This window comes from Phalangium opilio, unplaced genomic scaffold, assembly GCF_054372755.1.
Source record: "Phalangium opilio isolate 3A_F unplaced genomic scaffold, DU_Popi_V2 ptg000523l_1, whole genome shotgun sequence".
In the NCBI taxonomy this organism is placed as follows: domain Eukaryota; kingdom Metazoa; phylum Arthropoda; class Arachnida; order Opiliones; family Phalangiidae; genus Phalangium; species Phalangium opilio.
The window spans coordinates 336,690-347,247 of record NW_028324241.1 but is presented as its reverse complement, the minus strand read 5'-3'; positions in this window follow the sequence as shown (position 1 = coordinate 347,247).

Here is a 10,558-nt window from a genome sequence, read left to right as displayed (position 1 = left end):
ACCAAACTTGCAAAGATTATGTTACCTGATATACCCTGCCTTCCACCATGCTATGCCCCCAAACAAGTCTAAACCAACCCAGACTTGTGTTATTTTGCCAGATTTCTGTTTGAATTTCCCGCCATAAAACCTTTAAATATGTCTGAGAAACAAAACCAAATATATAAATAAAGATTTTTTAATAACAAGAAAACAGTATCAGACAATACAGTTTAACAAGAATATAGATATAACAAAAATATCAACATTGTTTGTCAGCGTCATCAAGAAGGTCAATACTTCTTTTCTTTGAGTTGGGAATGCTTTGTTCGGCATCCCCATAAAAAAACGCGTTACACGCTGAATCCTAAATTAAAACTAAAGTTATTTACCGCCGCTTCTACCGGACAACAACAAGGTTTCTAGATCCAAAACAGGTTGTTTTTGGCACTTCTTGATCTCAAAATGTAGGCTTTACACGCTGTGTGGTCAGAACAATCGAATTTGGTCTCTTTTCACGCCGCAATGCCGGATGAATTTTGATGAAAGACAGGCCGGGTGGTTGAGGATTGTTAGAAAACGACCTTTTAGGTGAAACTCTCCATCGGTTCTCGAAGATCTTCGGCATCTCGACAAGGTTGGGTTGTTTTCGACGCTTCTTGTGTCCAAAATGTATCCAGCGCTGAGGAGGACCACGCTGATGTCGTGAAATTGTTAAGTTTAAGAAGGACATCGAAGTCAAGATTGCAATTAGAGCCTTACTGAAGAGAACGTGTTCTAACTGGTGCAGGGTACGTAGAACCTTATGCGGTGGGGCTGGACTTGTCAGCTTTTACGGGCCATGTCTCGTAAAATTCTTCGTTGACCCTTTACCTCCCAAAGGAAGTTACATTCGAGCCACTGTGGGACTTGGTCTTCTCGTCCAGGTCTGGTTGTTGGCGCCTGAACTTCTCCTTCATTGCAATAGTCAGTTGTGTGGACACATATAACAATGCAATGAAGTTAAAGTTGATCCCTCTCGACAACGATTCATGAAGCTCCACATCATCATTCGACCTGGTTTAATGGAAGATCCGGGACCAAATTTTCCGGATTTCGGACATAAATATCCTGCATTTGGTCTCGAACCATGGTCGATGTTGCGTTGTGGGACGCCTCGACTCCACACATATTTAGACAACTTTTGCGTAGTCAAATGTAACCAGTAAAGATTACAAAAAAAAGTTGCCCAAATCCAGCTCATGAATCGAATTTGGCCTCTTCCCAGGCTATTCCTGAGACGAGACGGAGGGAAAAATCGAATTTGGTCTCTTCGGCGGGTAAAGTCATCTTAGTAGAGATGGTACTGAACACGGTTAAACAGGAGAGCGTAGCCAGGTAACTGGTAACTCTCTCTTTAAAACACAACTCTTATATACTAGAATATCACGTAGATGTTTCAGGGATGACGACTTAAAACCTTCCTTGTTTTGAGGAAAATATTTTATTGGAAGCGGGTCGGGTTTAATTAACCATGCACGTAGATGTTTCAAGGATGACGACTTAAAACCTTCCTTGTTTTGAGGAAAATATTTTATTGGAAGCGGGTCGGGTTTAATTAACTATGCACGTAGATGTTTCAAGGATGACGACTTAAAACCTTCCTTGTTTTGAGGAAAATATTTTATAGGAAGCGGGTCGGGTTTAATTAACTATGCACGTAGATGTTTCAAGGATAGCGACTTTGAAGGCTTAACCATTTTGTTGTTTTGATGAAAATAAACTGAGTGTTTTTCAAGATTGTCCATGGCTCAATGGGTAAAGGCAGGGTTTACTATGGTGATACCTAAAAGGTGACAGGTTCAAATCCTGGCCAAGCCACCGAGCCATGGACAATCTTTTTTATGTATAAAATAACGTTGGCCTAAGAAGTCCGTGTTAGTTGGTAAACAAGCGTTAGTCATGAATGACGACTTCTTTTTAACTCTAGCGTCTAATACGTGTCTAGATATATACCCAAACAATACCCAATCAAGTTTTAAAAATTATTTGCATCAGCCCCTTAACTTGACTAGTGATTATGAAGTTGGGTTGGCGGAAATCATATTTCCAAATCATTGGGTGAATATAAGCGAAGAGTTTAACAAGTTTGAAATTCAGGTCGTAAATGATCCAAATAGTGACAAATATGCGGCTATTTGAGAGCCTGTTGAATATCAAAAAATAGAGATACCAGTCAATCGTTATGTTAAGACCAAAGAGTACGAACTGCCTCAAAATTTTGTTGAGCTTTTAAATGATGATGTAAACAGTCATCCGTATTTAAAAGGGAAATTATCGTTTAAATTAGTGAATAAATATAAAGACGGGGCCCTGGGAAAACAGTTAGATACAAACTTTCCCGTTTACTTGCAAGTTTTAGGAAAGGAAAACATACGGTTCAAAATACCAGCTGATTCCCCTTTGACCACATTATTTGAATTTAAAGAGAATAATTACGAAGATGTTCCCTATATATCCAAATATCCTGTATCAAAGCATGCTAAAAATATAAGTTTAAATTACACTAATAATTACGTGGAAATCGAAATTGATAATGAGTCCACGATCGGCGGGTAAAGTCATCTTAGTAGAGATGGTACTGAACACGGTTAAACAGGAGAGCGTAGCCAGGTAACTGGTAACTCTCTCTTTAAAACAAGACTCTTATACAGGGTGTTTCTGAAAAGTCCATCACAAATTAAGGGGCGTGTTTATGGGACCAAACTGAGCGGAAAGTACCAAAGAACATGGGGTGTACAACATTTTGTTACGGAGATATGGCCTTCCAAACATTCGCCCCTAAAACAAGGAAATATCCAAAAATGAGGAGTAACACTTAAGACCGACTAACCAGCTTGTTTAAAATTACTAGACAATTTCAATAGCCTTTAATCGAACAATTGATTTCTACCTTTACTAATCAGAAGCGTATAAATGAGTAGAAGTATGCCTACGGTGGTAATGTAAAATTAATCCCAAGTGACATGATGTTTCAAGATCTTCCCAGCACCAAGTAAAATGGTTCTGATTGAAGGGACTTTTATTAGCACAGCGTAAACAACGTTATTTTCAGGAATTAGTCCAAATGTCCACGGGCGGCATTACAAAAACGAGGCAGTCTTTCGAATGATACTTGGACATGTTGGAAGATCCCTGGCTTGTTCCTGTTATCTCAAACCGTAAAAAGCTACGCAAATCTTCATCATCACGGACAACACTCTTGTACGTTAGGTATGACCTTGAGAAAACCTAAAAGGACATCTCGAATGTATTTGAAAAACCCATCTCCAATTAAGGGGCGTGTTGTTTGTTTCCAACAGAGTAAACTCGCCCAGAGAACAATTACAATGCAGAGCCACGTTTCGGCGTTAATGGCCCACAAAGGTGGTCCCAAAAACAAGAACAAACTTTAATTTGTTTCGTTCAGTAAGTGTTTCATGTGTCATAGATAAAACGCCATGATTAATGCACGAAGAAAATGATTTTATTGACAAGTTTTAACATTTAATTGCAACTAGTTACAAAAACTGTTCAAAGTGTTCACCACCCGCGTTAAGGCACACATTAGCACGTCTTACAAATGATTCCCTTACACGTTGAAAAATGCCTGGAGTTTCGCGAATTGTTTGACAGCCGTGAATTATTCGTCGACGTAGCTCTTCAACATCGGGCACTTCAGTCTGATAAACTAAGTCTTTCAGGTGGCCCCAAAGAAAGAAATCACAAGGGTTCAGATCGGGTGATCGAGCAGGCCACTCCACAGGTCCACCTCGACCTAACCACCGCAAAGGGAAGGTCGCGTTAAGATAATTTCGGACCGCGATGCTGAAATGTGGTGGTGCACCATCGTGCATGAACCACATTCTGTTTACCAAACCTAAGGGTACGTCTTCGAGTAGTTCCGGTAAATCGTCCCGTAAGAACTACAAGTAAGCCACACCGTTTAACCTGGGCTCTTGGAAATATGGCCCAATTAAATTGTCACCCACAATACTACACCACACGTTTAAGCTGAATTGTACTTTGTGAATTCTAACGCAAGTTGCGTGTGGCTTTTTCTTAATCAGCAAACCAATTGGCGGCTGCTTGTTTTTGGATCGTCCTCGAAAATAGTGAGAACTTCGCCTATTCTTAAAAAACAGAGCACTAAAACAGAGCACTATGTTTTTTAAGAAAGGAATAAAAGAGGTTTCACGTACATGTGTTTGTTTTATTAAACTCATAATTCAACGAAGTCTGTTACAATGCCTTTCTTCACAAATGCCGAATATGCGGATATGCACCTAATGTATGGACTAGCCGAGGGGAATGCCGCTGCAGCTGTACGCTAGTATCAGGAAAGATTTCCGCAGAGGCGACTACCAAATCGACTGACGTTCGAGGCTGTGGACAGACGTTTGTGGCAAGATGGACGAATCCAACCGGCTGGACCTCAACCTAGAGCGAGAGCCATCCCAGAGGCCGTAGAAGACGAAGTTCTCACCATTTTCGAGGACGAGCCTGAATCAAGTACCCGCCAAGTTGGTCGCCGATTAGGCGTAAACCACACGCTCGTGTGGAAAATCCTCAGAAGCCACCGGTTTCATCCTTTCCATGTTCAAAAAGTTCAAGGTTTGAATCCAGCGGACTACCCACGACGCACGGCGTTTTGTCAGTGGTTTCTGGCTAAAGTAAACGATATCGATTTCCCACGGGATTTGTTGGTTACTGACGAAGCTAACTTTTCACGGGATGGTATTATTAACTTACATAATAAACATCAATGGTCCCAGCTAAACCCCCACGCAACTTGCGTTAGAAGTCACCAAGTACAATTCAGTTTAAACGTGTGGTGTGGTATTGTGGGTGACAATTTAATTGGGCCATATTTCCTAGAGCCCAGGTTAAACGGTGTGGCTTACTTGCAGTTCTTACGGGACGATTTACCGGAACTACTCGAAGACGTACCCTTAGGTTTGGTAAACAGAATGTGGTTCATGCACGATGGTGCACCACCACATTTCAGCATCGCGGTCCGAAATTATCTTAACGCGACCTTCCCTTTGCGGTGGTTAGGTCGAGGTGGACCTGTGGAGTGGCCTGCTCGATCACCCGATCTGAACCCTTGTGATTTCTTTCTTTGGGGCCACCTGAAAGACTTAGTTTATCAGACTGAAGTGCCCGATGTTGAAGAGCTACGTCGACGAATAATTCACGGCTGTCAAACAATTCGCGAAACTCCAGGCATTTTTCAACGTGTAAGGGAATCATTTGTAAGACGTGCTAATGTGTGCCTTAACGCGGGTGGTGAACACTTTGAACAATTTTTGTAACTAGTTGCAATTAAATGTTAAAACTTGTCAATAAATTCATTTTCTTCGTGCATTAATCATGGCGTTTTATCTATGACACATGAAACACTTACTGAACGAAACAAATTAAAGTTTGTTCTTGTTTTTGGGACCACCTTTGTGGGCCATTAACGCCGAAACGTGGCTCTGCATTGTAATTGTTCTCTGGGCGAGTTTACTCTGTTGGAAACAAACAACACGCCCCTTAATTGGAGATGGGTTTTTCAAATACATTCGAGATGTCCTTTTAGGTTTTCTCAAGGTCATACCTAACGTACAAGAGTGTTGTCCGTGATGATGAAGATTTGCGTAGCTTTTTACGGTTTGAGATAACAGGAACAAGCCAGGGATCTTCCAACATGTCCAAGTATCATTCGAAAGACTGCCTCGTTTTTGTAATGCCGCCCGTGGACATTTGGACTAATTCCTGAAAATAACGTTGTTTACGCTGTGCTAATAAAAGTCCCTTCAATCAGAACCATTTTACTTGGTGCTGGGAAGATCTTGAAACATCATGTCACTTGGGATTAATTTTACATTACCACCGTAGGCATACTTCTACTCATTTATACGCTTCTGATTAGTAAAGGTAGAAATCAATTGTTCGATTAAAGGCTATTGAAATTGTCTAGTAATTTTAAACAAGCTGGTTAGTCGGTCTTAAGTGTTACTCCTCATTTTTGGATATTTCCTTGTTTTAGGGGCGAATGTTTGGAAGGCCATATCTCCGTAACAAAATGTTGTACACCCCATGTTCTTTGGTACTTTCCGCTCAGTTTGGTCCCATAAACACGCCCCTTAATTTGTGATGGACTTTTCAGAAACACCCTGTATACTAGAATATCACGTAGATGTTTCAAGGATGACGACTTAAAACCTTCCTTGTTTTGAGGAAAATATTTTATTGGAAGCGGGTGGGGTTTAATTAACCATGCACGTAGATGTTTCAAGGATGACGACTTAAAACCTTCCTTGTTTTGAGGAAAATATTTTATTGGAAGCGGGTCGGGTTTAATTAACTATGCACGAAAATGTTTCAAGGATGACGACTTAAAACCTTCCTTGTTTTGAGGAAAGTATTTTATTGGAAGCGGGTCGGGTTTAATTAACTATGCACGTAGATGTTTCAAGGATGACGACTTAAAACTTTCCTTGTTTTGAGGAAAATATTTTATTGGAAGCGGGTAGGGTTTAATTAACTATTCACGTAGATGTTTCAAGGATAGCGACTTTAAAGGCTTAACCATTTTGTTGTTTTGATGAAAATAAACTGAGTGTTTTTCAAGATTGTCCATGGCTCAATGGGTAAAGGCAGGGTTTACTATGGTGATACCTAAAAGGTGACAGGTTCAAATCCTGGCCAAGCCACCGAGCCATGGACAATCTTTTTTATGTATAAAATAACGTTGGCCTAAGAAGTCCGTGTTAGTTGGTAAACAAGCGTTAGTCATGAATGACGACTTCTTTTTAACTCTAGCGTCTAATACGTGTCTAGATATATACCCAAACAATACCCAATCAAGTTTTAAAAATTATTTGCATCAGCCCCTTAACTTGACTAGTGATTATGAAGTTGGGTTGGCGGAAATCATATTTCCAAATCATTGGGTGAATATAACGCGAAGAGTTTAACAAGTTTGAAATTCAGGTCGTAAATGATCCAAATAGTGACAAATATGCGGCTATTCGAGAGCCTGTTGAATATCAAAAAATAGAGATACCAGTCAATGGTTATGTTAAGACCAAAGAGTACGAACTGCCTCAAAATTTTGTTGAGCTTTTAAATGATGAAGTAAACAGTCATCCGTATTTAAAAGGGAAATTATCTTTTAAATTAGTGAATAAATATAAAGACGGGGCCCTGGGAAAACAGTTAGATATAAACTTTCCCGTTTACTTGCAAGTTTTAGGAAAGGAAAACATACGGTTCAAAATACCAGCTGATTCCCCTTTGACCACATTATTTGAATTTAAAGAGAATAATTACGAAGATGTTCTCTATATATCCAAATATCCTGTATCAAAGCATGCTAAAAATATAAGTTTAAATTACACTAATAATTACGTGGAAATCGAAATTGATAATGTTGGAGATAGTTTTAAAAAAAAATTTGATTACAAGTACATTCCCAAGGCCGCCATTAAACGTAAAACAAGCCACGAAGTTCCGCCGATAAGAAAAAAGCCTCAGCCAGAATATAGACCTGTAGCGCCATCTATACCTATTTTACCACGAACTACGCCTTTTCTTCCGATACCTATTTTACCACGAACTACGCCTTTTCTTCCGATACCTATTGCTACGACTGAACCCTTAGTACTTGTACAACCACAGCCACCAAAAATAACCCCTCCACCCAAAATAACTATTCCAAAACAAACCTTCCCAGAGCCTAAACCCTACTATCCACCATTTCCGAAAATTGACCCACCTTAAACGACCACTTCGCCATCCACTAACCCAACCCCTCCAAGTTCGACTAAACCGGTACGTCCAAGTTCGGATAAACTAATACCTCCAAGCTCAGTTAATTCAGCCCCTACTACAACGATTAATCCAGCATCTACCACAACAACTAACCCAACATCTACTACTACAACAACAACAACTAGGCCAACCCCGTCTACTTCAGATCCCTCAAAGATTCTGACTACAGAGCCACCAAAGGCTGAACTACCAAAGTCAAAGCCGGAGACAATAAAGTCCGAACTACCAAAACCAAAGGCTGAGCTACCAAAGTCAAAGCCGGAGACAACAAAGTCCGAACTACCAAAACCAAAGGCTGAACTACCAAAGTCAAAGCCGGAGACAACAAAGTCCGAACTACCAAAACCAAAGGCTGAACTACCAAAGTCAAAGCCGGAGCCAGATCCCCTGAAACTTCCAGATCACCCCAAAATTCCAGCTCCGGACCCCCCTAAAATTGCAGCACCAGAGGCTCCGAAACCCTCTACCTTCGAACCACTGACGCCGACCCCCTCGCCAACGTAGGTTGAGGAAATATATATATTTCCAGACCCCTCAAAACCTGACTTACCGAAACCCGACTTACCGAAACCCGACCTATCGAAACCCGACCCATCCAAGCCTGACCTCTCAAAATCTCCAAACTCTACAACATCTCTACCGGTTGATCCGCCAAAGAAAAAACCCGAGCCAATTATCTCTGAAAAGCCTAAGCCTATTAACCCTGAAGATTATGACAATTACACAGTATTGTTCTTACCGCAAACTTTTAAAGCCAGTAAAACGCCAGAGAAAAATGTCGAAGGGCTTTATCGAGCCGTAGCCAACACTTTAGAAAAATTAGTATTTAAAAAAATTCAAGTAACATACCACACAGTAGATAATTGGGGGGATGCTATTGTGTATAATTTCAAAACACCGGAATGGGTAGAAATTAAATTTTCTCCCCAAGTAGCTAAATTGCTTGGCGCTGACCCCGATAGATATTATTCCGGAAGACACCAACTAGGGCCCTTGAGCATGACGTTAGAAGAATATACCATAGACAAAGACAATGCATACGTAGAATATCGAGTCAATAGAACCATAAAGCGCTATACCCCCTGGGAAGAACCGTGGCTTTATTTCTTTTTTAAAATGTCAGGCGAGTTTAGATCGACAGATGATTATAAGATTTATGAAGAAATTGCCGAAAACCTCCAAATAACTGCGCGCAGTTTTGACCCTTTAAGATTGCAACAGTCCGAATTTAGCGTTATTAAACAAGGAGCGGAACGTTATTTTAGAGTCTATTGTCCGGCAAAAATTGAAATGCTCTTCCCAAAGGAATTGCGTGATATATTAAATTTAGAAGCTGAATACGTTGGTGGGACGTTTCTATCCACTAAACCTTTAGAGCGTAATTTTACGCATTTCAAAACAACTGATGACACATTCGTAAATTATCGCGTTCATGACTCACTAATGTATCTATTTACTAAGACTAGTTTCACAAAAATCAAAATACCCGCGGGTGAATATACCTGCGATTTTACGGCAAGCGGGGCCGTAATTCCCTTCTCTTTACATTTAAAAATTATAAACCAGTTATTGGGGGTTCAAGAATATATGCCTCGCCAGTATTTTAAAATGTACATTCTCAAAACGGCTCTGGAAGATAGATTTTATGTTCGTCTCGAAATAAAACCAGGTGTTCGCGTATCGGTAGCTGGACCAATGGCTCAGTTATTTAACATTCCCGAAGAGGGAGAATTTTTTAAACACAGTCATTCGGGAGTAGGTCTGGTAAATCCTCGATTAAGAATAATGACCCTGACAGCGGATAATAATTTTTGGACTAGCGAATACGATGTGGATAGATTTCCAGAAGACCCAAATATGGCTGACCAGCCGTATTTACCCGGGTCTCAAGCCAGACGAGTTGATAATTTCGCGTGCGAGATTCCTCCCGGGGTATATTATCATATTAGCGATGTTTTAAGTGCTATGAGCGAAGCCATGTCGCCGACGCATAGAAAAAGTCTAAAATTTACGCAGAATGTAGACGGAACCGTCACGGTTTCAATACTGAACGATACGGTCTCAATTTAGTTTCCCAAAACAACACCCGGACGAGGACTGGGACGATTGTTAGGTTTTAGTTGTAATCAATTGGATCGGTATATCAATAACGAGACGTAAGAGTATCCCGCGGATATCATGAGAGGCGTCGATGCCATGTTTGTTTATACCAATATTATCCGTCAACAAGTAGTGGGTGGTGGTCAAGGCCCTCTGCTACGTTTCATAAAAATGCCGGCTTTTTCGCTGCTAGACGAGGAGAACCAGGAAATATTTAATAATATCGATTTTTATCCAATTTCAACCAGCGATATACAAGAAATTGAAATTGAATTGAAATCCGATTACGGGGAAAATATCCCGTTTAATGTGGGTAAAGTATATATTAAACTGTTTTTTAGGCGTCGACGTCAATAGAACTTGAGCAATGGTACCCAATAGATATACTCTGTATTTCCAAAGAGGATCGTCTCTTCCGGCTTTACACGCAAACGTTTTCCAATCGGGGGTCGTTTTAGTGTCGGCGGTATCTTCAATTCTTTATTGCGCAAAATTACACCCTTTATTAGACCGGCCATTAGTACTTTAGCGTCCGAAGCTGTTGGGTTAACGAGTAGAGTAATTAGCGATGCCCAAAACCCCGGAATATCACCTCGAGAATCGATTAAACGAAATGTCAAACAATCTATAAATTCCCTAC